The 26532-nt window shown below is 46.0% G+C and overlaps 1 protein-coding gene and 1 pseudogene across 1 annotated transcript in view; one reads left to right on the forward strand and one right to left on the reverse strand.

Annotated features, from left to right (window-relative positions):
* The window catches only part of FBL (fibrillarin), a 109708-nt gene that overhangs the window by 24770 nt on the left and 58406 nt on the right, over window positions 1-26532 (forward strand). The gene's annotated exons all lie outside the window — the stretch shown is intronic.
* LOC107523602 (large ribosomal subunit protein eL43-like) lies at window positions 2920-3197 on the reverse strand (annotated as a pseudogene).

Raw genomic sequence — 26532 nt, forward strand, 5'->3', positions numbered from 1 at the left:
CAAACAAATCTCTAGAAGAAGAAGAAGAAGGGGTGTGTGGCTGGGAAGAATGACAGCCTCTGCCTGTCGTTCCTAGACTTGTTGCCAGTCTTGAAGAAGACACGAATTTCTCCTCCCTTGAGAGGGACAGCTGTGACTGAGACTGTGCCCACGCTGTCCTCACAAAGCACACGCCCAGGCAGGGAGACAGTCCCTCATCAGGTGGGGCGCAGGGCCAGTGGTGGAGGCGTGGGTCAGGAGTCCAGGGGAAGGCCCTGAGCTGAGTCGTGAAGGACTTGCTAGCACAGAGGAGCCCACATGTGGTGACGTGAAGAGTTGGAGGAGGAAAGGTAGAAACTGCTGGTGAGTGCTTTCTGCCAAGCCAGTGGATACTGGGGGAAAGATGTTTAAACTTTACTCTTTTTTAAGAATATCTTTTATTTATTTTAACAAGAGAGGTACAGAGAGAGAGAGAGAGAGACCAGAGCACTGCTCAGCTCTGGCATATGATGATGCTGGGGATTGAACCTGGGAGCTTGGAGCCTCAGATGTGAAAGTCTTTTGTAGAACCTTTATGCTTTCTCCCAAACTCGAAACTTTATTCTTAACTTAGGTATCTTGTATTTACAAAAATGTTGCGGTAATAGGATAGAGATTTTTTTTCCCTATAACCTCACTCACAGCTTCCTTTAATGCTAGTATCTTCCATGGCTAGTGAATATACACCAGGAGCTAGGATTACCTAGTATTATGTTTTTGTTTTCCTATTTATTTATTTATCAGAGCACTGCTTAGCTCTGGCTTATGGTGGTGCTGGGGATTGAGCCTGGGACTTCGGAGCCTCCAGCATGAGATTTTCTTTTTTTTTTTTTAAATAATTTATTTCTTTATTGGGGAATTAATGCTTTACATTCAACAGTAAATACAATAGTTTGTACATGCATAACATTCCCCAGATTCCCATTTAACAATACAACCCCCACTATGTCATTCATCATTTTTCATGGACCTGTATTCTCCCCACCCACCCACCCACCCCAGAGTCTTTTATTTTGGTACGATATGCCAATTACAGCATGAGATTTTCTTTGCATAACTATTATGTTGTCAACACCTCCTGCCCCCCACCTCCACACATACCTTGCCTAGTGTTCTGTTAACTACTCAAGACTTACTCCGTAGTTCTCCATTTGGGCATTGATGCCCTTTTTCCTGTTCTGGGAGCCAATCCAGGCTCACCATGTCACATTTATTTACCATGTCTCCTCCAGTCTGTGACAGTGTCTCAGTTTTCCCTTGTCTTGCACAGTTTTGAGGAATCTGGTTAGATGTCCCGCAGAATGTCCCTCAGTCTGAGTATGACTGTTATACATTTCCCTCCCTGGGGAGACTGGGATGGTGCCTTGTGCTGCCACTCAGGTGATGATGGCAGTGAGGGGCCCTTCACAAAGCCACTGTCCTACCAGCCAGGGTCCGCACTGTAGTATCACAGCCCTTCCCTTCTTTGCTCTGACAGAACCACGTCATGAGATCCAACCCACACTCCAAGGGAGGAGAATTAATTGATTCTAATTCCTGGAGAAAAAAAAATCAACTTATTTCCATGTGTTAATACCATCACAGTATTTAATAAATATGAGGTGGCACAGTAGGTAAGACTGTGGACTGTGGGTATGAGGTCCTGAGTTTGATCTCCAGCATCACATGCCAAAGTGGTGATCTGGTCCTCTCTCTCACTGACTGGTATATCTGTCTATATTTGTCTCTGCAAAAGAAATTGAGAGGAAAGGGGAGATAGAGAATTGCAGCACTGCTTGACTGCTTGTGAAGTTTCATTCCTCTCGCAGGTGAGGCCTGGGGACCTGAGCCCGAATCCTTGAACACTGTCACACGCTGGGTACAGCACTGCCCAGCTCCACAAATAAAGATACTTGGAGATAATGCAGACGCCCTGTTTCACCTTAAAGTTCCAGCCTGTCACTTTCACATTCTTCAGTGGATCCTGCCTGTAGCAGGTGACTGTGGTACTTCGATGGTGATTTCGTTTCCCTCACTTCTTCTGCATTGACTCTTTGAGATTCTTCTGGAAGGGTGGGGGGGGCACCAAGGAGCATTTGTCCCCTCGCTCCATCTGTTTTGCTCAAACAGTCAATAACTTAGACCAATATGAATGCATGGATAGCTACTTGAGTCTTTGAGTATAACCCAATACTATTGTAATTAATTAATTCATTAATTTTTAATTATCTTTATTTATTGGATAGAGACAGCCAGAAATCAAAGGGAATGGGGAGATAGGAAGAGAGATATCTCTGCTTCACCACTCATAAAGTTTTCCCCCTCCCTCTCCCCCCCCCCCCCGCAGGTGGGGGCCGGAGGCTCAAACCTAGGTCCTTGTGTGTTGGAACTTGCACTCAACCAGGTGCACCACCACCCAGCCCCTGTAATAGATTTTTTGTTGTTGTTTTGGTCTCCAGGGTTACCACTGGGGCTTGGTGCCTGCACTACAAATCCACTGCTCATAGAGGCCATTTTTCTCATTTTTTGTTGCCTTTGTTGTTACTGCTATTGGATAGGACAGAGAGAAGTTGAGAGAGGAGGTGAAGACAGGGGGGGAGAGAAAGACAAGACACTTGCAGACCTGCTTCACCACTTATGAAGTGATCCCCTTGCAGGTGGGGAGCTGGGGGCTTGAACCAGGATCCTTAGCTGGTTCTTGCATTTCGTGCCATATGTGTTTAACCCAGTGTGCTACCACCCGGCCCCCTTTAATAGATTTTGTAACTCAAGATTGTTCCAATGTTGACCATCTTTCAGCTCAACTCCTGTGCTCTTCTCTCTCTTTCTCTCTCCCTTTCTCACGCTCTCCTTTTTGTCTTCCATTGTTATATAAGTTAACTTATTTCTTCCAGGCTAGCAATATTTCCAATGGCAGCACTTCTACTGGCATTTTGATTCCCTCAGTCTTCTGATGGTTGATTTTATTGTATGGGCAGAAGTGGTGTTGTATGTCCAGTTGTCACCAGCTACCACTTTGATGCAGGAACCACATACCAGATCCCCACAGCTCATTGCTTCATCTCGGTTTTGCCCCAGAAAGAGCAGGTATACTTGGCTTTCTGCCTGATTTCCATTTTCTTCACTATCTCTCAGAGGAACGCACCACAATAGTTCTGGCATTTACTGAGAAGCCCCACTTTCTTGGTGCATTTGACCATGGCACCACAAACTAGGTCTCAGGCCAGAGAGGAACTTCTTTCCTTAAGCCCCTTCTTACTTCCTGACACTTCGAGAATCAGAATCATCTTATATTTTTCCCTCTTCCAGCCCAAGAGTCAACTATCTCTCCAGGGTGTCTGGCTGGTGTTAACTGGAAAATGATAGTAAAAAAAAAAAAAAAAAAAACACGAAGGCCAGGGGTGGGGAAGGTAGCATAGTGGTAGTGCAAAAGACTCCAGGCCTGAGGCTCTGGGGTTCAACGTTTCATTCCCTGGCACTAACAAACCAGAACTGAGCAGTGCTCTAATTGAAAAAAATAAACAGAAAGCAAAAACAAGGTCTGGCAGCCCAGGAGGTAGTGCAGTGGATAAAGCATTGATATCTCAAGGGCAAGAGCCCAAGGCCAATCCCAGTATTGCACATACCAAAGTGATGGCATGGTCTCTGTCTCCTCTCCCTCTACCAAGTAAATATATCTTAAAAAAAAAAAAAAAAAAAAAAAAAAAAGGAAGGGGGCTAGGGAGATAGCATAATGGTTTTGTAAAAAGACTCATGCCTAAGGCTTCAAAGTCTCAGGTTCAATCTCTAGCACCACCATAAACCAGACCAGAGCTTGGATGTAATCTACCCCCCACCATTTTCCTTTGTTTCATAACTTCTCTGACAATGAGAAACCTGGCTCAGTGGACACTCCTTAGTGTTGTTCCTACAACCATCTTGACATAGCAAGTTAGTGGTCTTGGCCATTCCTGCATTCCAGAAGCACACTCACCTGTGTTTCTGGGCCTGATTATCTCCTTTGGTCTTATTCTTTGCAAGTTCTTCTCTGTTCAGCAACCCCTTAAATGTAGGGAGTTCTCTCTAGCTGGGCCATCCTGCCTTCTGTTATGGTCTGTTTCCTGTCTCTGTGTTGATGATGCATACTATACTCACTTCCCTGGGGGCCTGAAGGCCCGGAACACCCCCCCACCCTCTGTCCCATGTCACCCCTGGACCCCTCACATTCACTGTGGCCAAATAGCAAATCACCTCTAGCCCCTGACCATGACCTCTGCCACTCTCAGACTGCCTGAGATTTAGACACACTGAACCTCTACATCCTTGAGCACGTCTGATATGCTCCCCGGCCCCCACACCCATAGCCTTGAGATTCAGCCAGTCCACACTCCACCCATATTATCTGAAACAGTCCTAGAGGTCTTCATCTGCAAAGAGGAAAAATGCATTGTACCCAGTGGTTATTTCTGAGTATTGGAAGTTGGGGGTAGGGGTGGAGTCTTTTAATGAGATCTTTGCAATGATCATGTTTTCACTGAGTACTTTGAAAACACTAATGACTGTTGGTGGGAGGAGGAGCTCAAAACAAAACACACAACATGTTTGGGTCTAAGAGGAAAAGACTTTGAATGATAATCCTTTTACTGTCTTAAAAACCAGACCACAACAGGAAGAGGTTAGAGGTTTTCGTCTCTATAACTAGCGGAGACTCTGAGGAAATACTTCTTTGGGAATCACATTAGCTGAGGGAATTTTCTGCCATGATTAAAAAAAAAATATTTCCTTTTGTTGCCCTTGTTATTTTATTGTTATAGTTATTGTTGTTGTTATTGATGTCATCATTGCTGGATAGGACAGAGAGAAGGAGAGCGGAGGGGGAGAGAAAGACAGACACCCTGCAGACCTGCTTCACCCCTTGTGAAGCGACTCCCCTGCAGGTGGGGAGCTGGAGGTTGGAACCGTGCCATGATTTTTTTTTTCTACCATAAATTTTCACTGGAACCCAACCTGTGTAATTAAACAGTGTGTCAACATCTGGACCAGCTAGCCAAGTTCTAGAAAGGGGTTGTGTGCATGGAAAGAAAGGTTACTACAATACCTTAGCGTTGGTAGAGTTCTTGTCTTACCCGATTCTAGTGGGCTGTTAGGGACAGTGGTTTTTGGTATAAAGGTTCTGTGAATGCATATGCTTTGAGACACTGCAGTTTAAATCTGGCTAGCGTGTGCTTTGATGACTGCCAGTGCTCACGTGGTACCTTCTTCCTGCCCAGCACAGTTCCAGACCCTCACGCGTGTGAGTTCAGTCACCCACACACAGCCCTCGGGAGGCGGCTACAGCCAGTGTCCTGCTGGTGGTGAGCACCGTGTTCAGATTCCAGAGCTGACGAGAGACAGCGCCAGGATCTGAACAGGCATTTATTCCTCTTGGGCCCATTGTCATTTGCCCCCTCCAACCTCCTTCTTAAAGCAAATGCTCACATTTCTGATGCTTTCACTTGTTTTCAGAAGGGCTGAAACTCCTTCTCCAACTGCTAAAAATCTTTTTCAACCTTTCCTACTGTTGCTAAAGAAAAACATTCATTTGTTTGCCCTAAGAAAAATGTCACACATGATGAAAAAGCAGAAAGAAAATTTCTAAGGAATGTCGGTGGTCCCATCATGTGCTTGTCCCCCCGCCCCACCCCCCATCAACAGTGACCAATTTAGGGTTATTGTTACGTGGTTTGGGGAGAATAAGCCCAGGGCTCCCACCTGCCTGACAGTGCTAAGCATTCTTCCCCTTAAAAAACATATTTTTTTTTGCCTCCAGGATTATTGCTGGGACTCACTCAGTGTCTGCACCATGAATCCACCACTCCTGGAGGCCATTTTTTCCCCTTTTTGTTGCCCTTGTTGTTGTAGCCTCATGGTTATTATTGTTGTTATTGTTGATGCCGTTTGTTGTTGGATAGGACAGAGAGAAATGGGGAGAGGAGGGGAAGACAGGGGGAGAGAAAGATAGACACCTGCAAACCTGCTTCACCGCTTGTGAAGCGACTCCCCTGCAGGTGGGGAGCCGGGGGCTTGAACCGGGATCCTTATGCTGGCCCTCGCGCTTTGCGCCACGTGCATTTAACCCACTGTGCTACCGCCTGACCCCCTAAAAAGCATTTTATTTACTTTTACCAGAGCTCAGCTCAGATCTGGCTTATGTTAGGGGCTGAGCCTGAGATTTTCAAGCTACAGGCATGAAAAATCTTTTTTTTTTTCTTTTAAAGATTGACTTCTTTATTGAGGGGCCAGAATCAGCCCTGAACCAGAGCAGTACTCTGGCACACTGCAGTGCCTGGGATCGAACATGGGACCTCATGCTTAAGAATCCAGCACGTGATTGGGCCAGCTATGGAAATCTTTTTGTATAGCCATTAACCATCTCCCCATTTTTTATTTATTTATTTATTTATTTATTTATTTTATTAATTTATATTTGAGCAGGAGAAACACCAAAGCACCACTCCACTCCTCTCAGAGCTCCCCTGGTGCTGTGAAAAGACTGTTTTGTCCCATCCACATTCTTCTCCTCCATCCAGTTTTCAAATAAATCTAGGTGTGTTACTAAAGGGGTTTGTTCACTTTTAAAGGAACGGTGGCCTACAATCCTTTGCCCAAAGTCCTCCCCCTACTACTGGCAAGTTGACCCCTTTCCTGATCTTCAGTTCCTCTGCCCCAGGCCACCGCCATATAACCCTATTCTCCATGCCGCTTCTGGGAAGCCTGAAAAACAATCCCTCTTGGTGGCCACAGACGGGCTGGCGTCACTTGGCAGTCCTGTCCCTGTATAATGAGTGGTCTGCTCATCTGTGTGAGGCTTTCTGACCTTTTCTGTCCTCTCACTCAAGTTAACTCCTCTGTGCCCCCCTTCCCTCGGGCCAGGCCTCCTCGGACACTGTCCCTTCTTCACCTCAGGCGTGTCATGTCTGTCATAATCGGAACAATACTGGGATGGGGGGGGGTACTTTATTCATTGCCTGGGAGCTCTAGGAGGGCAAGAGTCAGGTCTGTCTCTAATCCTGCTGGGGCCCCCACATGCCCCCACAGAACCCAGCACTCACTTAGCAGGCGCTGAGGTTGGTCATGAATGCATGAACACCAAGGCCAAAAGCTGGGTGTTTTCTCATGAGGGCATTAATAAAATAAAAAGCCACAGAACTGTCTGAGGAAGAACCAGACCCATTTTTCTTAAAGTAATCTGCATAGAAGTTCCCTGGGATCTCTTTGTGATGTGGACGGCCAGTCAGTGGTGTGGCGTGGGTCTGGGGAGAGAGGCTGAGACTATGTTTCTGACAAGCTCCCCAAACAGTGCCCATGTTCTGAGCACCGGGGGTCTCACCGTGCAGCTCGCGCACAGCCCTTGGCCCCACCTAGCTGGGTCACTCTCGAGAATCAAGATCTCCTTTCTGTGTAAAATACCACCAAGGTTTCAAAGACTTCGTACAAAAAGAAGAGAATGTAAAATATCTCAATAATTTTTATATTGATCACATGTTAATACGGTAATATTTTGGATATATCAAGTTAAATAAAATATATTATTAAAATTAGCTTCACCTGTTTCTTTTTATAAAGTGGCCACGAGAAAATGTGTGGCCCACACTCCGTGTATCTCTAAGTGAGTCATGCTGGTGCAGATCATTCCAGACTCCTTCTCAGCTTTACACATCTGTGCATGCTTCTCTCCCTTCATTGGAGCACACCAACCTTCCCCCCACCCACCCACCCCATTTACTCCTCAAATGAATTCCAGGAGTCTTTCAGGTTTTATCTGAGATGTCTCCTCCAGGAAGCCCTCCTTGATCCCCCAGGCTGGGTCAGGCAGGTGACTGTTCTGGGTTTTCCCGGCTCTAAGGATACCCCATCTCGGCCTGACCATCTGTGACATCAGCATCTACTTGCTTCCATGAGAATGGAGACAGGACAAGGTTTGTCCTGGTCCCAGTCTTATCCCCAGAGCCTGAGACAGAATCAACAAGTATTTTGTTAACAAATTTTTTTTAAAAAAATGACAAAATGGATAGCGCAAGAGGTGGCACATTGGATAAGACACTGGATCTCAATCATGACTTCAGTCCCCAGCATCACCTGTGTCCGAGTTAGTTCTAATTCTTCCCTCCCACTCCCCCATTAGTAAATGAACAAATCTTAAAAAAGAGAGAAAAAAAAAAAAAAGGAAAAAAGGCTTTCATGCCTAGGGCCTCAAAGTCCCAGGTTCAATGCCTCATACCAACTTCAGCCAGAGCTAAGCAGTGCTGAATGACAAGATGAGGGACATGCATGACAGTTTTTCTCTCTCTCTCTCTCTCTTTTTTAATGTTTCTTATCTTTATTTATTGGCTAGAGACAGAAATTGAGAGGGGAATAGGAGATCGAGAGGGAAAGAGACAGAGACCTGCAGCAACTCTTGCAAAGCTTTCCCCCTGGCGGCTTGAACCTGGGTCTCTGTGCACTGTAATATACACTCAAACAAATGCACCACCACTTGGCCCAGCAGTTTGCAAACTGGACTCTGAAGTCAGTGTTCGAGGCCCTGATATCATGGGCTCCTACACCAGCACAGCATCTTGTATTGACAGTGCGCACTGTGCACTGATTCAAGTCTGCGTGGGACACACCTCGGTCGTTACAGCAGCAGCCTACGCAGTAGACTTGGTCCTCTGCCTTCTTTCTCTGAGCCACCCTGGACCTCCTCTCCTGGAGTTTGCAAAATGAGGATTTTCCTTTGTTAATTTTTATTGTTTGCTAGTCTGTTAGTATAACACAGCTTTTTTTTTTTTTTTTGGTCACTAGGGTTTCACTTCTCAAGGCAGCTTTTTTAGATGTAGCACAGCACAGAAACACCTCCAATCTGAGATTTCCCTTGCTCTTTTCTAAAGTATTTCTATTTTATTTAATGAAGAAAAGATACATTATTTTAATATTTAGCTGTAGGATATTACACTCTGGCCAGGAAGGTAATGTCAGGATTGAGTTAAATTTCAGGACATCGAGCTGGTTTCACAGAGAATTGCCTCCTGTGGGGAAAAGCCTCCACCCATTTATAAGCAGAAGTGAAGTTTGCTGTGTGAGAAGGCAAAGGAGACTGGGGAGAAATGCCCAGCAGGGAAGAGCAGGCCTGCCCCAAGTCCCTGTCCTCAGTCCATCCATCCCCAGGTGCTGGGCCTTAGCCAAGAAGAAACTTGAACTAGTGCATCAGGTGAGATGCCCAAGAGAGCTTGTGATCACAGGGTCTCACAGCAAAAGATTTGAAACTAAGCCTGATGTCCATTAAAAGCCTGGATGGGACCCAGGAGGTGGTGCTGCAGTAGGTAGTTCAGCTGACTTGTAAACATCAGGTTCTGAGAAAAATCCCCAGCAATGTGTTCAGTATTTGCCAGTGTGATGATCTGGTTCATTCTCTTGTGTTACGTAATTCTTTTTGTTTGTTTGTTTGTTTGTTAGTACTTTATTTTATGAGCTAGAGATAGAAATAGAGAGGGGGAAAGGAAGACAGGAAAAAAAAGTGACGGGTGGGGAGATAGCATAATGGTTATGCAAAGAGACTGGGCAGTAGCGCAGCGGTTTAAGCACATGGCGCCAAGCACAAGGGCTGGCATAAGGATACCAGTTCCGGTCCCCAGCTCCCCACCTGCAAGGGGGTCACTTCGGTGAAGCAGGTCTGCAGGTGTCTATCTTTCTCTTCCCCTCTCTGTCTTCCCTCTCCTCTCTCCATTTCTCTCTATCCTAACAACAATGACATCAATAGCAACAACAATAACTACAACAATAAAAAAACAAGGGCAACAAAAGGGAAAATAAATATAAAAAGAAAAAAAGAACAGTGACACCTGTAGCATTGCTTTACCACCCGTGAAGTTTTTCCCCTCCAAGTGGGGACCAGGGGCTTGAACCTGGGTCCTTACAGATTTTGGTATGTTTACCAAGTGTGCCACCACCTGGTCCTATAAATTATAAAAAAATTAATTTATGGGATAGAGACAGAAATCAAGATAGGAAGGAAAGAAAGGGGGAGAAGAAGAGAGATACTGAAGACCTGAATCACCATTCAAAGCTTCTCCCCTGCAGTTGGGAAGCAGGGTGCTTGAACCTGGGTCCTTAAGCATTGTAGCATGTATACTCTACCAGATGCACCACTGCCTCCCCGTAAACAAAAGAATAATGGTTATTCAAAGAGCCTCTAATGCCTGAGGTTCTGAAGTCCCAGGTTTAATCCCCTGCACCACCATAAACCAGAGCTGAGCAGTGCTCTGTTAAAAAAAGAAAATAATAAGAAAATAAATAAATAAGCAAATCTTAGAGGCAGGGAAGATAGCTAATGTCTCTGCAATGAAACTTTCATGCCTGTGACTCCAAAATTTCAGATTAAATTCCCTGCACCACCATAAACCAGAGGTGAGCAGTGTTCTGATGATGATGATAGCAATTATTTATGGGATGGAGACAGCCAGAAATTGAGAGAGTAGGGGTGATAGAGGAGGAGAGAGACAGGAACACCTACAACACTGCTTCACCACTCACAAAACCCTCATCTGCAGGTGGGTACTGGGGGCCTGAACCTGAGTCCTTGCACATTATGACGTGTGTTCAACCAGGTGTGCCACCATCCAGCCCCACAATAATTATAATTACTACAAAATGTCGAGGGCCACGGCAAAAGATTTTATTCTATTTTAGCTTTTTTTTTCTTTTTCTTTTTTTTTTAGTTTTTTAAATATATTTTTTTATTTTCCTTTTTGTTGCCCTTGTTGTAGTAGTTATTATTGTTGTTGTTATTGATGTCATCATTGTTAAGACAGAGAGAAATGGAGAGAGGAGGGGAAGACAGAGAGGGGGAGAGAAAGACAGACACCTGCAGATTTGCTTCACCGCCTGTGAAATGACTCCCCTGCAGGTGGGGAGCCGGGCCCTCGAACCGGGACCCTTGTGCTGGTCCTTGAGCTTCGTGCCACATGCGCTTAACTCGCTGTGCTACCGCCGACTCCCTCTTTTTCTTTTTTTTAACCAGAGCACTGCTCAGCTCTGGCTTGTGGTGGCAGGGGATTGAACCTGGGACTTTGGAGCCTCAGGCATGAGAGTCTCTTTGCATAACCATTATGCTATCTACCCCTGCCCAGCAAAAGACTTTGACAACTGAGGCTCCAACATCCCAGTTTTTTTTTTTTTGTAGGTCTACTTTAGGTATATTCTGAGGGGCCCATGACTTTTCTAATTCTTTCCTGAGCCCTACAGATAATATACAGGTGGGCTAAAAGAATTGTCTGGGAAGATGGTGTCAGAGTTTGGGAATAGGTCAGGAACTTTTAAGGGAGTGAGGGAACAGCATGACAGTTATACAAAAAGACTTTCATGCCTAATGCTCCAAAGTCCCCAGCACCACTATAAACCAGAGCTGAGCAGTATTCTTGGGAAGAGAGAGAGGGAGAGAGAGAGAGAAAGAAAGGAGGAAAGTCTTAAGAAAAAAAAAAGGAAGAACCTTTTAAGGAAGGAAGACCTGGAGAAGGGCTGGTGTGCATAGTGGGAGGTGGCCATTTTGCTAGCTCCACATGGCATAAACCTGCTGTGCTCTCACCCAACTCTGGGGCGTCCTCGTGAATAAGGATTTGCGTTCCCACTCTGCCACGAGTTCCTGGTCTCTTGTCTCTCCCGGGACACAACCCAACACCCACAGAGAGGTTAAAGTTTTCCAATAAGGAATGTTACCTCAGATGTTGAGTTACCCTCCTTTGGGAACTTGTTTAGCTTCATAAATAAGTCATTAATTGCTCATTATTACTCAGGTTAATTAAATTGGAATAAGCTCTTTTTCTTTTTTCTCAAGGGTTATCTCTGGGGCTCAACATCCCAGTTTTAATCCCCAACACCAGCATAAACCAGAACTAAGCAGTGCTCTGGTATAAAATAAATAATAAGTGTATGCAAGCCTACGTATTTGCTAACGAGAGATGGAGAGAGAAGAGAAAGGGAAAAATCACTGGCATATGTGCCAAGTGGGATTCTTCCTTGTCAGGAGAACAAAGCAGCCGTACATGGAAGAAAGTGCTGGGTCTCTTAGTTAAAGGGGCTTGTGCGGGAACTTGAACCTGAACTGGAGGTGCTGGCTCCACCTTCAGCAGCCTGGAGACACTGTCAAGGTCTGCGGGCAGTTGAATGCTAGCCTGCCAGGGTTCCCATCCTTCCAGGTGATCTGCCTGGTGCCTGAGAATGTAAAACCTCCAAATTTAGGGTGATGGAGATAGCTTAGTGGTTATCCAAAAAAAAAAAAGACTTTCACATCTGAGGCTCCAAGTCCCCGGGTTCAGTTTTCAGCACCACCTGAAGCCAAAAGCTGAGCAATAAACAAATATAAAAGGACCGTCAAATTCACTTTGAGGAGTACAGACATGGCCCCCTGAAGTCAGAGTCCCCAAGCTCTCAGCAGCTGTGTTTGAAACACTGTTGCAGGTGATTTGCAAATGTTTCTCCCAAATCCCCAGATCAAACTGAAGTTGCAGGTCCAGGCACCTCACTTGGGTGGTGTCACTCACTGAGAGCTGTCACTCTGAGGGACCTGCAGTCACCTCAGGCGCTCTGGACAGGCCCTTTCCACTGACTCAGGCCTCTCCCCTCCCTCCCCTCTGGCTCTGGTTCTGACCCTGGGTGCTTGTAATCTGAGCTTTCCCCTGAGAGTGGCCCTGGGCTCCACCTGTTCAAGCACCTGATTGATGGTCCCTTCCACTACAACTGCTCCTTTTTCGGCAACCTTCAGAACTGCTTTTAGTTTCCTTATATAAGCAGAACTGCCCTTCCTCACCGCTTCTGAGCTGGCCTGGCCTTGCTATGTTAATGCAAATGGCTTGAATGTAGAGCCAACTGAGTCCCCTTGCAGCAAATTTCTCTGCAACTTGGCCTGCAGTGTGGACAGAGTGGCCAGAACCCATAGAGACGGGCAGACTGACAGGAGAGCAGTCGAGAGAGACACCCTGAGGGAATAATATAGGAGACTGCATGTGAAGAGTGAAGAGACTTTCCTGCCATATATATGCAAAAGAGAGAGAGAAAGAGAGAGAGAGAGAGAGAGAGAACATATTTGTCTGTCTCCTGGACTGTGGGAAATAGTGCAAAACACACTCTGTGCCTTAAAATAAGGATTGAGACACCGAGAGTCATGAGCAAAGCAAAAGTTTTACTTATAAATATATAAGGGTGTAAGCCAGCAGGCACCCCAAAGGCAATCTGCAGAGCCTTTTTATACATGACTGGACATGGGAACAGCCTGTCCTCTTCCCCTTTGTTGAGAGGGAATTGGCTCACAATCGACCCATGTTCACGAAAAGGGAATGGGAACAGATATTAGGAGAGAGCCTGAGGTCTACTATAATGGGAAAGGAAGTTCGAGGAAGGGGATTTTGGCTGGGACAACGTGGCTATAATGGGAAAGGAAGAGTGAGGAGGGGGCTTTTGGCCGGGAAGTCTGAGTTTACAATGTGGTTATAGTGGGAAAGGAAGAGTGAGGAGGGGGCTGGGAATTCTAAGCTAATTCTAAAGAAAAACAAGGCATAGTCACGTAGACATGTAAAGTCAGGGGTCTGTAGTCAGACTGGATTGATAGACATTAATGAAAAGGCTACAGCCAACTGGGCTGTTTCTTACAGGACCAAGTGATACACAGGGAAACTGGGGTTACTAATAAATAATGTAATTAAAAAGCATCAGGGGCCACACCTGACTGAGCAGACATGCTATTATGTGCAAGGACCCAGTTTCAAACCTCAGTCCCTACCTGTGTGTGTGTGTGTGGGGGGGGGTCTCATGAGGGGTGGGACAGTGCTGCACCTGTGTCTGTTTCTCTCCCCACTCCCTATTTCTCTGTTTACAAAAAACAGCAAAAGAAAATGGCCAGCAGGGGTGATGGAGTCGTCGACTGCAGGCGCTGAACTCCAGCAACAAACTAGTGGGGCTGGGGGAGGAAAAGGAAACCTACTCTTCTTATTTGATTTTTCTTTAAACATTGACTTTTTAAACAAGACACGAAGAACTTTTTAATATTTTATTTATTTATTAATGAGGAGGAGAGAAAGAACCACAAGGAGATCTAGGAGAGGGAAAACATTCTCTGCCTGTCTCTGCATTCTCAGCCCACACCCCTCTGCTCTCTGTACACTCCTAGTCTCATAGGTGCGCGCGTGTGCGTGCGTGTGTGAGTGTGTGCATGTGTGTGTGTGCGTGTGTGTGTGTGCGCGTGTGTGTTTTCTAGCTAGCTGCTTTCTCCTGACTGGCTGTGTCTCCCTAACTGTCCTCCATATAAAGCCAGAATCCCGGGGTTGGGTGTGGTGCACTCAGTTCAGTACACATCATACTGTGTGTAAGGACCTGGGTTCAAGCCCTTGGTCCCCACCTACAAGGGGGCAAAGATTTAGGAGCTGTGAAGCAGGTCTGTGGATGTCTCTCATTCTCTCTCCCCTCCATTTCTCCTCCCCTTTAATGTCTCTCTGTCTTATCAAATAAGAAATAATAGTGGTCTGCAAGATGGCGTAATGGATAAAGCATTGGACTCTGAGGCATGAGGTCCTGAGTTCAATCCCTGGCAGCACATGTACCAGAGTGGTGTCTGGTTCTCGCTCCTATTTCTCTCATTAATAGATAAATAAAATACTAATAATAATAACGGAGGCCAGGTAGTAGTGCATCTAGTTAAGCGCGCACATTACCGTATACAAGGAACTGGGTTTGGGCCTCTGCTCCCCACCTGCAGGGGGGAAGAAGCTTCACAAGCTGTGAAGCAAGTATTGCAGGCATCCTTCTGTTTCCTCTGTCTTCCCTCTCTCTTCATTTCTCTCTGTCTTATCAAATAAAGAAAACAGAGAGAGAGAAAGAAAGAGAGAGAGAGGCAGGCCACTAGGAGCAGTGGATTTGTCATACAGGCACTGAGCCCCAGCCATACTCCTGGGAATGGTGGTGGTGGTGGTGGTGGTAATTTAGAAGGCAAAATAAAGTCAGGATTTTATATTGTTATTTTATTTATTTAATTATTACTAAAGAACTACTCAGCTCTGGCTGAAGGTGGTGTTGGGGATTGAACTTGGGGCTCCAGAGCTCAGGATGAAAGTCTGCGGATAAATCTGGGTACTGTGAGACTGCTTAGCTAGCATCATCTCTCTGTCATTCTGTCTGTCTCTCACTCGCCATAGAAAAATACACAATACATTACAAATATTTAAAATAAGAAGACCTTGGGCTGAGGACCTATTTTAGGAGATCTGCCAAAGACTTTCATGCCTGGGGGACCAGGTGGTGGCAAACCTGGTTAAGCGCTCATATTACAGGTGCAAGGATGCAGGTTCAAGCCCCTGGTCTGCAGAGGGAAAGCTTCACAAGTAGTGAGCAGGGCGGCAGGTGTCTCTCTGACTCTAACCCTCTCTATCTCCCTGTGCCTTCTCAATTTATCTCGGTCTCTACCCAATATTATCTATATATGACTTTCATGCCTGTGGCTTAAACAACCCAGTTACAACCCTGGTACGACCATTTTTAAAAGACTTTTTTTTTCTGATTTTTTTTTTGGGGGGAGAATTAATGTTTTACATTCAACACTAAGTACAATGGTTTGTACATGCATAACATTCCCCAGTTTCCCATATAACAATACAACCCCCACTAGGTCCTCTGTCATCCTTCATGGACCTGTATTCTCCCCACCTACCCACCCCCACCCCAGAGTCTTTTACTTTGGTGCGATACGCCAATTCCATTTCAGGTTCTACTTGTGTTTTCTTTTCTTTTTCAACTTCGGCCTGAGAGTGAAATCATCCCATATTCATCCTTCTGTTTCTGACTTATTTCACTCAACATGATTTTTTCAAGGTCCATCCAAGATCGGCTGAAAACAGTGAAGTCACCATTTTTTACAGCTGAGTAGTATTCCATTGTGTATAGAGACCACAACTTGCTCAGCCACTCATCTGTTGTTGGACACCTGGGTTGCTTCCAGGTTTTGGCTATTACAAATTGTGCTGCCAAGAACATATGTGTACACAGATCTTTTTGGATGGATGTGTTGGGTTCCTTAGGATATATCCCCAGGAGAGGAATTGCAGGGTCATAGGGTAGGTCCATTTCTAGCCTTCTGAGAGTTCTCCAGACTGTTCTCCACAGAGGCTGGACCAATTGACATTCCCACCAGCAGTGTAGGAGGGTTCCTTTGACCCCACACCCTCTCCAGCATTTGCTGCTGTTACCTTTTCTGATGTATGACATTCTCACAGGAGTGAAGTGGTATCTCGTTGTTGTCTTTATTTGCATTTCTCTGACAATCAGAGACTTGGAGCATTTTTTCATGTGTTTCTTGGCCTTTTGGATCTCTTCGGTGGTGAATATTCTGTCCATGTCCTATCCCCATATTTGGATGGGGTTATTTGATGTCTTGTTATTGAGTTTGGCAAGCTCTTTATATATGTTGGTTATTAAACTCTTGTCTGATGTATGGCATGTAAAGATCTCCCATTCTGTGAGGGGTCTTTTGGTTTGGGTAGTTTCTTTTGCTGTGAAGAAGCTTTTTAATTTGATGTAGTCCCATAGGTTTATACTTGCCTTAGTCTTCTTTGTAATTGGATTTGTTTCATTGAAGATGTCTTTAAAATTTATGCGGAAAAGAGTTCTGCCAATATTTTCCTCTTGAGTATCTGATAGTTTCTGGTCTAACATCCAAGTCCTTGATCCACTTGGAATCTACTTTTGTATTTGGTGAAATACAGTGGTTCAGTTTCATTCTTCTGCATGTTTCAACCCATTGTTTCCAACACCATTTGTTGAAGAGACTCTGCTTTCCCCATTTAATAGCCTGAGCCCCTTTGTCAAAGATTAGATGTCCATAGGTGTGGGGAAGACTTTCTTTTTAATATTTATTTATTTTATTTATTCCCTTTTGTTGCCCATGTTGTTTTATTGCTATAGTAATTGTTGTTATTGATGTTGTTGTTGTTGGTTAGGACAGACAGAAATGGAGAGAGGAGGGAAAGACAGAGGGGTAAGAAAGACAGACACCTGCAGACCTGCTTCACCGCCTGTGAAGCGAATCCCTTGCAGGTGGGGAGCGGGAGACTCGAACCGGGATCCTTACGCTGTTCCTTGTGCTTTGCACCACATGTGCTTAACCCACTGTGCTACCGCCTGACTCCCGGCACCAGCATCTTTACCTTGAGCTGACAGTGTTGTGGTGTTTCTCTGTGTGTTTTTCTCCATGGCTCTGTGTCAGGAGAAGAAAAAGAGGAGAATATTAGGAGAAATACGGGAACCCTTTGGTTGGCTCTAGTCTCCCATAAGGTGCATTCTGCTCTGTGTCCACAAGGCGGCGACATAACCCAGGAGGGCCCCTGCTGAGAGCGACTTGCTCCCTCTGGTTTGCCCCTTGGTCTGGACTAGTTGTTGCTTTGGGCCTGGTGTTTCCAGTGTGTTCAGTTGATCTGTTCTTGGAAGCTTCCTTCCAGAAGCTAGAGAGAGGATGTTTACAGGGCTTGCTGTGCAGAGCACCAGTCTTGTGTGGCTGAGGCGCCAGGTTTCCAGCCAGAGACAGAAGGGTCCTGGAGCTCTGCCTTTGCTCCCCTGTGTCTGTGCCATGGGTCAGTCCCCTTCTGTTTCCTGCAAGGCTCCAAGCCCCTTCCTGGAAAAACAATTTGACCACTTGTGCGGGGACCTGCTGGAGTTCCCAGACTTCAGCGCGCATCATCACAGACCCCTGCAAGCGTCAACCCGGCTTTGACCTAGCACGTTATGATTGGGCCCTCCTCAATCGCTATCGAACAGGCCATGGCCGGTGCGCCGCTATGTTCCATCACTGGGGAGCCAGAGACGACCCGAACTGCCCCTGCAGCTACAGACAGACTATGACCCACATAGTCAACGACTGCCACCTCTCCAGATTCAAAGGAGGTCTCGAAACTTTACATCAGGCTCAACCTGACGCTATTGACTGGCTACGGAAGAAGGGCAAACGCTAGAAGAAGAAGAAGAAGAAGAAGAAGAAGAAGAAGAAGAAGAAGAAGAAGAAGAAGAAGAAGAAGAAGAAGAAGAAGAAGAAGGAGAAGGAGGAGGAGGAGGAGGAGGAGGAGGAGAAGTGCACATGGATCAGGATTGGAGCCGGTTCCCCACCTGAAGGGGAGGGGAGGTGCAGCAGGTCTGTGGGGTCTCTCTTTCTCTCCATCTCTCTATCCCACACCTTTCTCTCAATTTCTCAGTGTATTTTCAAATCAAAGAGAAAGAACAAACGGGAGATATTGGGGGTGGGTTCAATATCTCTGGCATCCCTGGCTTCCTGGTGCTGGCACAGAGCCTCAGCAGTCAACCTAGTGGTATCCAGACTAGAGAAGGGGGCGGGATAGATACCAGACTGGTGATGGAGAGACACTTTCATGCTTGAGGCTCTGAAGCCCCACACCACCGTGAGCCAGAGCTGATCAGTGCTCCAGTGGGAAAAAAAATCAAATAGAAAGAAGGAGAGAACATACAGGGGGACTGGAGTAGAAACAATGGCGTATTGCACTGAAATAAAAGACTCTGGGGTGGGGTGGAGGGTTCAGGTCCTGCAACACGATGGCAGAGGAGGACCTAGATGGGGTGGAATTGTTAGGTGGAAAACTAAGAAATGTGCAAACTTCCACATTTTACCCTAAACTCAAAACCATTAATCCCCCATTAGAGAAATTAGAAAACTATTTGACAAAAAAGGACAATAAGAAGGCTATGGATAATAATAAATAAAAGATTACCAACGAGAATAGATGCAAGAAAGAAATGAAGGAAGAAAGGAACAGAATGCAGTGTGGTGGGGAGAGGGAGAGCACATATGCAGGAGCCCTCACAGGTGGAGCTGGGGATTGAACTGGTAGAGTGAAGGACAAGGCTGGTGTTTGTGATTGGACCAGCAACCAGAAACTGTGTCAAAGTTTCCAAGCTGTGCACAGTGCCTAGGGTCAGGGTGGAGGTCACCGCAGCAGGAATCCTTCAAGAGGTTCATTCCCTGGCAACTGCTGAGGCAGGCAGGCTCTGGGCTGCCCCCTTCATTGAAACAAAAGTCTGTGGTGTCCCAGGACGTGGCTCAGTGCACAGGGCATTGGATGATGATATTTTGAGTTTTTCTGACCTTTATCTGAGCAAGAAATGCTCTGAATTTCTCTCTGTGTATCTTTGTGTCTTTATTTATCTGTATCTCTCCCTGTTGGTAAGAATTAAGATCTGAAAATTGTTGCATCTTAAATTGATGCCATTTTGAGAGCAAATCAGAGAGAGAGAGAGAGAGAGATGGGGGGGTACCACACTTGCTTGGAGGCTGCCCATTGCTAGGAAAATGGAGACTCCATCATGCAGAAGCAGATTTTGCCCACTGCAGGGGTGGAGGGTGGAGGGCCAGAGGGGTAGAAGGGTGGAGGGTGGGGTGAGTCTCCTCTTTGCCCAGGATGTGGATAGCTTTTGCATTTCCATGCTGCATAGGGAAGCCAGTTTTTTTTTAATTTTCGTAATTTTTACTAATAAAATTGAAACCCTGACAAGACAATAGGGTAAGAGGGGTATACTTCCACACAATTCCCACCACCGTATCTCATCCCCTCCCTTGATAGCTTTCCTATTCTTCTTCTTCTTCTTCTTCTTATTATTATTATTATTATTATTATTTGCCTCCATGGTTATCGCTGGACCACGGTGCCTGCACCATGAATCCACTGCTCTTGGAGGCTATTTTTTCCTCTTTTGTTGCCCTTGTTGTTTATCGTTGTTGTTATCATTATTGTTGTTAGTAGTATTGCTGCTATTACTATTGTTGGATAGGCCAGAGAGAAATGGAGAGAGGAGGGGAAGACAGAGAGGGGGAGAGAAAGACAGACACCTGCAGACCTGCTTCACAGCCTATAAAGGGACCTCCCTGCAGGGGTGTAGCCAGGGGCTCCAACTGGCCTCCTTAGGCCCGTCCCTTCGCTTCACATCATGTGCGCTTAACCTGCTGTGTCACTGCCTGGTGCCCAGCTTTCCTATTCTTTATCTGTCTAGGAATATGGACCCAGGGTCACTATGGGATACAGATCGTGGAAGGTCTGGCTTCTGTAATTGCTTCCCTGCTGAACATGGGCGTTGACAGTTCAATCCATACTCCCAGCCTGCCTCTCTCTTTCCCTAGTGCGGCAGAGCTCTGGGGAAGCAGGGCTCCAGGACACATTGGTGGGGTCATCTGCTCAGGGAAGTCCGATTGGCATCATGGTAGCATCTGGAACCTGGTGGCTGAAAGAGTTAAGATATAAAGCAGAGGGGGAGCCGGGCCGTAGCACAATGGGTTAAGCGCAAGGACCAGCTTAAGGATCCCAGTTCGAGCCGTGGATCCCACCTGCAGGGGAGTTGCTTCACAAGCGGTGAAGCAGGTCTGCAGGTGTCTATCTTTCTCTCCTCCTCTCTGTCTTCCCCTCCTCTCTCATGAACTAATCACGAACCTAAAGGTTAGGAATATTGCAGATGAGATTTGGGGGGTCCTTGTTTTGGAAAAAGCTAGTAGGGTCTATTTTCGGTACATTCCAAGGGGCTCTTAGCTTTACTAGTTTTTGCCTGAGCCTGACATCTGATTGCAGGTGGACCCCAGTTATTGTCTGGGAGATGGTGTCATCGCTGGAAAAAGGACTAGAAAGCTGGATCAGGGAAGAGAGTAGCTCCCAAATATGAGAAAGGTGTATAAATACTGTTGACTATAAACCCCACTGCTTTGATCAGGGGCCCATATTCAGTACAGGAGCCTGTGTAACCTCTGCATCCCTGCTGGTCTGATCTCGCATTCTGCGGTCACGAGTAGGAACTTTCCAGGCTGCACCAATTTCAGGACCCATTTTCCTCGGGTGGTAGGTAAAGTATGTTGTCCAACCTCCCTTTCAAGAATGGAGCATTCCCACCATTGTTGATCCACACTGAGGGCATTTCTCTGACAATCAGTGACCTGGAGCAATTCTTCATATGTTTGTTAGCCTTTTGGATCTCTTCTGTAGTGAATATTCTGTTCATATCCTCTGCCCATTTTTTGATGGGATATTTGCTTTTTTGTTGCTAAGTTTGCTGAGCTCTTTACGTATTTTGGTTACTAGTCTCTTGTCTGATGTACGGCATGTGAAGATCTTCTCCCATTCTGTGAGGGTCTCTTTGTTTGGGTGATGGTTTCTTTGGATGTGCAGAAGCTCTTCTATTTGATGTAGTCCCACTAATTTGTTTTTGTTTTAGTCTTCCTTGCAATTGGGTTTGTCTCATCAAAGATGTCCTTGAGGTTGAGTTGGGAAAGTGTTCCACCAATGTTTTCTTCTAAGTATTTGATAGTTTCTGGTCTAACATCCAGGCCCTTGATCCATTTGGAGTTGACTTTTGTTTCTGGTGAGATAAAGTGGTTCAGTTACATTCTTCCACATGTTTCAACCGAGTTTTCCCAGAACCATATATGGAAGAGAGCCTTCCTCCTCCATTTAATACATTAGGCCCCTTTATCAAAAATTAGATGTCCAACAACAACAATTACTACAACAATAAAAACAAGGGCAACAAAAAGGGAATAAATAAATAATTTTTAAAAATTAGATGTCCATAGGTGTGGTGGTAGGAGCCCCTTTTTCAACAGGGAGAAAATGGGTGTGTATATTTAGCCAAGTCCATCAAGAGAGGGCGTCACAGCAGTAAGTCCTGGGAAGGGCAGAGAATTGAACTGGGGGTCTCTGGAGTAAGAATCAGTGTCCTTCATTGAGCCTTCAGGCAGGCTACCTGATTCTTGGCCTGATCTACAGTCTGTGGGCTGATGTTGACAGAAGTCCATGGGAGCTAGGGAGATAGCGTAATGGTTTTGTCAGAAGCTGTCATGCCTGTTGTCCCAAGGCTTCAGGTTGACTCCCCAGCTCTCCAACATAAGCCTGAGCTGAGCAGTGCTCTGCTCTCACATCTGATTGTCATTATTATTATTATTACTATTACTATTATTATTATTATTATTATAGCCTTACTCAGCTCTGTTTAGGTGTTGTGGGAACCTCAAGAGCTTCAGGTATGAGAGTCTCTTTGCATCAGCATTAGGATAGCTCCCTCTGCCCATCTCCCTCTCTCTGTATCTTTCTCTCTGTATATCTAACTCTCCTTAAAAAAAAACATAACAATGGGGGAGTCAGGTGGTAGCACAGTGCGTTAAGCGCACGCGGTACAAAGTGCAAGGACCAGCGTAAGGATCCTGGTTCAAGCCCCCGGCTCCCCACCTGCAGGGGAGTCGCTTCACAGGCGGTGAAGCAGGTCTGTAGGTGTCTGTCTTTCTCTCCCCGTCTTCCCCTCCTCTCTCCATTACTCTCTGTCCTATCCAACAACGATGACATCAATAATAACTACAACAATAAAACAACAAGGACAACAAAAGGGAATAAATAAATAAATATAAAAATTTTTTAAAAATAAACATAACAATGAAAAAATGGAGAGCGTGGTTGGAAGTGACTGCCTCATAGTTATCATCTTTCTTTAAACTGATGTCTCATTGTTCAAAAGATTAACAAAGTAAAATAAAATAAAATTATTTTTAAAAAAGACCTGGTTACTCTCCCCCTCTGTCTTCCCCTCCTCTCTCAATTTCTCTCTGTCCTGTCAAACAACAGCGGCAGCAATAACAACAACAAAAATAACAACAACAACATCGATAAACAACAAGGGCAACAAAAGGGGAAATATAGCCTCCTTGAGTAGTGGATTCATAGTGCAGGCGTGGAGGCAAAAAAAAAAAAAAAGACCTGGGCTGGGAGACAGCTTAGTAGCTAGCATCATTCATTCATTTTCTCTCTCTCTCTCTCTCTTTCCATAGATAAATATACAAAACTTACAAATATTTAAAATAAGAAGTCCTTGGGCTGAGGAGTTATTTTAGGAGTTCTGCCAAAGAATTTCATGCCAGTGGCTTCAAGAACCCAGTTATAGTCCCTGGAAGACTTTTAACTTGATCTGACCACGTTGTATTTCTTCAAGAGCCCTGATTCAGTCCCTGGCACCACCACCATTAGCTTGGACTGACTGTTTTGGTTGGTTCTGTCTCCCATAAGGTGCATTCTACTCTGTGGCCACAAGGCGGCGACATAACCAATCAAGGCCCCTGCTGGGTGGGCCTTGCTCCCACTGGTTCAGCCTTGGTCTGGACTAGTTGCTTTGGGCAGGGTGTCTGCAGTCTGTGCAGTGGATCTGTTCTTGGAAGCTTCCTTCTCAGAAACTAGAGAGAGGCAGCCGACAGGGTTCAATGTGCAGAGCACTAGGCTTGAGTGACTGAGGCACCAGGTTCCCTGGCCTGCTGAGGTGCCCACAGAGACAGAAGGGTCCTGGAGCTCTGCCTTTGCTCCCCTGTGTCTGTGCCATGGGCCAGTCCCCTTCCTTCTCCTGCACTGCTCCAACCTCCTTCCAAGAAAAAAGCGATTTAGCACCTGTGCTGGGCTGCAGGGTGGTGAGGGACCTGCTGGAGTTCCCAGACTTTCCTGCACAAGGATCAGGGTTGGAGCCGCTTTCCTTCCCCACCTGCAGGGGTAGGAGAGGTGAGGCGGGTCTGTAGGGGTCTCTCCTCTCCATCTCTCTACCTCACCCCTTTCTTTTAATTTCTCAGTAGTTTAAAATCTAAAAGAAAGAACTAGTGGGAAATGGTTGGGGGGTGGGAGGTAATGCTTCCTGCCACCCTCAGTACCTATTGCTGGCACAGAGCCTCACCAGTCACCCTAGTGGCATCCAAACTAGCCACCGTGGTGGGTGTAGATGTCATAATTTTGATGCAAAGTCACTCTCATGCCTGAGACAGAAGTCCCAGGTTTAATGCCCCACACCACCATAAGCCAGAGCTGATCAGTGCTCTGGTTAAAAAAAAATCAAAAAGCCAATAAGAAGAAAGAATGAAAGACGGAAGAAACAGAAAGGGGAATAAAATATAAGCAATGCTTTATTGCACCGAAGTAAAAGACTCCTGGGTGCGGTTCAGAGCTCAAGTCCTTGAGCTGGATGGCGGAGGAGGACCTAGAGGGATTGACTTGCTCTGTGGAAAACTGAGGAATTTACAAGCTACTGTATTTCACTGTCAACTCTAAGCCATTATCCCCCAGTAAGAAAATAGGAAAAATGTTTGACAAATTAAAAAAAGATAATAAGAGGGCTATAGATGCCAATAAAAATGCACAACAAGAGGAGATGAAGGAAAGGAAGAACTAAAGAAAGAAAGACGGAATAGAAAATAGGGGCTTGGAGGGCACATATGCAGGACCTCTCATAGGTGGTGAAGACAGAGTGAAGGACAAGGCTGGTGTCTGTCATTGGACCAGCAACCAGAAACTGCATCAATGTTTCTGAGCTGTGCACAGTGCCTGGGGTCAGGGTAGAGGTCACAGCGGCAGGAATCCTTCAAGGGGATTCATTCCCTTCCAGCTCTTGACCCAGGAAGGCCCTGAGCTGTCCCCCATCAATGAAACAAAGGTCTGTAGTGTCCTAGGAGGTGGGTGAGTGCACAGGGCCTTGGATGGCGGTGTCTGAGTTCCTCTGCCCTTTCTCTGAGCAAGAAATGCTCTGTTTATCTCTCTATGTCTCTCTGTTCTATTTCTCTACATCTCTCCCTGTTGCTGAGAAAGGTAATAATTAAGGCCTGAAAATGGTTGCAGCTTAAATTGATGCTATTTTGTAAACAAATCAGAGATGGGAGAGGGGTTATCACGTTTCCCTGGGGCCTGCTCATTGCTAGGAAAATAGAAACTCCACAGTGCAGGAGCAGAGTTTTGCCCACTGCCAGGCTGGAGGGGTGGGTGGGGTGAGTCTGCTCTTTGCACAGGGACGTGGAGAGTTTGCTATGGCCATGCGGCACAGGAAGCCACTCTTTCTACAGGGAGAAAACAGATGTGTGTTTGTGTTTACCCAAGTCCATCAAGAGAGAGAGGGGTCATAGCAGTGAGGCCTGGGAAGGGCAGGGAAACAAACTGGGGCTCTCAGGTGTAAGCATCACTGTCTGTCATTGAGCCATCAGGCAGGCTGCCCCATTCATGGCCTGGATCTACAGTCTGGGCTGATATGGAAAGAAGTCCTTGTGGCTGGGGAGACAGCTTAGTGGTTTTGTCAAAAGCTTTCATGCCTGAAGTCCCAGGGCTACAGGTTGAATTCCCAGCTCTCCGGCATAAGTGTGAGCTGAGCAGTGCCCTGCTCTCACTTCTGGTTGTCATCATTCGTGTTACTGTTTACCCGAGCTTGCTCACCCCTGAGTCCAGGTGTTGTGAGATGCTCAGAGCTTCAGGTAGGAGAGTCTCTTTGCATCAGCATTAGGATATCTAGCCCGGCCCATCTCCCTCTGTCTGTATCTTCCTCTCTGGATCTGTAACTCTCCTTCCAAAGAGAACAATGAAAGTGAATGTGATCAAATAAGAAATAAAAGGAGAGTTTGGGTGGAAGTGACTGCCTGGTAGTTATCATCTTTCTCTCTTTAAACCTGTATCTCATTACTCAAAATATTCACCAAGTAAAGTAAAATAAAATTATTATAAAAGGAAGACCTGGGCTGTGAGACAACCTAGTAGCTAGCATAATATCTCTATCTCTATCACTCTCAAAAATGTGCAATAAATTGCAGATATTTAAATTCAGAAGAGCTTGGGCTGAGGAGCTATTTTAGGAGTTCTGCCAAAGACTTTCATTCCTGTAGCTTCAAGACCCACTTTAGGTCCCCAGCAGACTTTTTTTAAATATCTATTTATTTATTCCTTTTTGTTGCCCTTGTTGTTTTATTGTTGTAGTTATTATTGTTGTTATTGATGTCGTCATTGTTGGATAGGACAGAAAGAAATGGAGAGAGGAGGGGAAGACAGAGAAGGGGAGACAAAGACAGACACCTGCAGACCTGCTTCACCACCTGTGGAGTGACTCCTCTGCAGGTGGGGAGCTGGGGACTCAAACCGGGATCCTTACACTGGTCCTTGTTCTTTGCGCCAAGTGCGCTTAACCCACTGTACTACCGCCTGAATCGCCCCATCAGACTTTTAACTGGAGTTAACAGTGTTGTGGTGTTTATGTGGTTTTTCTCCCTGAATCTGTGTCAGGAAAAGAAAATGTGGAGAATATTAGGAAAAATACGGGAGCCCTTAAGTTGGCTCTAGGTTCCCTTAAGGTGCATTCTTCTGTGCGTCCACAAGGCGGCGACATAACCCAGCAGGGCCTCTGCTGGGCAGAGCATCAGTCTTATGTGGCTGAGGCACCAGGTTCCCTGGCCTGATGGGGTGTCCACAGAGACAGAAGGGTCCTGGAGCTCTGCCTTTGCTCCCCCTGTGTCTGTGCCATGGGCCAGTCCCCTTCTGTTTCCTGCACTGCTCCATTCCCCTTCCAGGAAAAAAAAGCGATTTGAGCACCTGTGCTGGGCGGCTGGGCGGCTGGGCTGCTGGGCTGTGACAGACCCCCTGGAGTTCCCAGACTTCCATGCAGGAAGGACCAGGGTTGGAGCCATGTTGGTTCCCCACCTGCCCGGTGATGAGAGGCGAGGCAGGTCTGCATGGGTCTCTC

This window comes from Erinaceus europaeus, chromosome 2 (genome assembly GCF_950295315.1).
Source record: "Erinaceus europaeus chromosome 2, mEriEur2.1, whole genome shotgun sequence".
NCBI classification, from domain to species: domain Eukaryota; kingdom Metazoa; phylum Chordata; class Mammalia; order Eulipotyphla; family Erinaceidae; genus Erinaceus; species Erinaceus europaeus.